Source organism: Staurois parvus, unplaced genomic scaffold, assembly GCF_062004578.1.
Source record: "Staurois parvus isolate SC_StPar_1 unplaced genomic scaffold, SC_StPar_1.0 ptg000056l, whole genome shotgun sequence".
NCBI classification, from domain to species: Eukaryota; Metazoa; Chordata; class Amphibia; order Anura; family Ranidae; genus Staurois; species Staurois parvus.
The window spans coordinates 4926788-4928735 of NW_028317852.1; positions in this window are offsets into that span (position 1 = coordinate 4926788).

The following is a 1948-nucleotide window of genomic DNA, read 5'->3' on the forward strand; positions in this document are numbered from 1 at the left end:
TCCCACACTGTATGCATCAATAGAAACACACAGTCCAGTAGCCTAGGATGGCAAGGCACTAGCCTGCTCCTCCTCCCTTCTCCAGGTAACTTCTCTAAGTGAATGACTCAACTAAAGTTGTAAACTGCAAATGCTGGGGTAAGAATTTTAACAAATAGTTTGATAGTGAATGTTTATTTTATTGTGCGCAATATGTTAGACTAAAAACTCTGAAGGTTTAAAGGAGAAGTGCGGAATTACAAAAAAACAAACTTTACTGACCAACATATCAGTCTGGATGTCACACCAATTCCTCAAACGGATTTTTTCTAAAACCAAGCTCATAATATTTTCTCCCCATGTGCCCTTTTCCCTGACTTCTCTGTCAAGATCAATGGCACAACCATCAACCCGTCCCTGAATGCCAGGGTGCTAGTTGTAATCCTAGACTTTGAACTCTCGGCCCCACATCCAATCTCTGTCCAAAGCTTGCCGCCTTCCTAACCAATGTCAAAACAAATCTCCTAATTCACTCCCTGGTTATCTCTCGCCTTGACTACTGCAACTCCCTCCTCATTGGCTATCCACCTTTCAGTCCATCATGAATTCTTCTTCCACACTCATCCACCTTATTAACCGTTTAGTGTCTGCCACCCCTCTCTGCCAATCCCTTCACTGGCTGCCACTCACTGAACAAATTATATTTAAAATGCTAACAATAAGTTACAAAGCCATCCACAACTTGGCCCCAGCTTCATCCCTAACCTACTCTCAAAATACCAACCAAATCGTTCTCTTCGTTCCTCCAAGACCTCCTGCTCTCTAGTTCCCTTGTCCTCTCCTCCCATGCTTGCCTCCAGGACTTCTCTAAAGCCTTTCCAAACCTATGGAACTCCCTAACACAATCTGTCCAACTATTTCCTATTCTGTCCACTTTTAGGCAATTCATGAAAACTTTTCTCTTCAAAGAAGGCTATCCCGCCTCCACCTAACAAGTGTACTTTTATTTTCTCCATCAGCTCATCCCCCACAGTTATTACCTTTTGTACCACTTTTCCCTCCTTTGTAAGCTCTAATGTGCAGGGCCCTCTGATTCCTCTAGTATTGAATTGTATTGTAGCTGTACTGTCTGCCATCATGTTGTGAAGTGCTGTTCAAACTGCTGGCACTATATAAATCCTATAGGATAATAATAATAATACATACTCAGCTATGTGGATGCAGCACCAATACAGTGCCCCCGCAGCTCTAAGCCTGAGAACTGAGCAATCACGTGACCACTGATCATTCAGCTCTTGGTCTTCACTGAGCAGAGAATGGTGACTATCTCTGCTCTGCCCCTCCAGTGCTCACGGAAACACTAGGCTGTGCAGGGGTTGGTAGCAATGGCTCAGGCTTTCAGTGGCCACTGGGAAGATGACCCGTCTGCCCCCTTAGGCATCCTGGTGGATCCTTGGTGTCCCTGCAGAGCCTGGACTGGCTTTGTGAAGTCAGACGAGAGTGGGATTCAGCCCAATGTCAACTGAATCATTCTTACGACCCAGAAGAGAAGTATGGCCAAAACAGCATTGGCCATACTTCTCTTTTACAATGGCTTTGCAAAAACATCAAAACAATTTACATTAGAATATACCCAAAGCTATAACTATTTGATTTTCAATATAGATATTTTCAGTTCCAATTTTAATTTTATGTGATGAGCAGCTGATTGGGGCTGATCACTCAGGTCTGAGCTTTGCTGTATCCCCCAAGTACCCACAGGAAACATTGGGGGTTATTTACTAAAACTGGGGAGTACAAAATCTGGTGCAACTCATAGAAACCAATCATCTTCTAGGTTTTATTGCCAAAGCTTAAGTGAGCAAGCTGAAGCTAGAAACTGATTGGTTACCATGCACAGATGCACCATATTCTGAGTGCACCAGTTTTAGTAATTTTTCCCCATTGGAGGCATCCGAGTCAAAAGAGG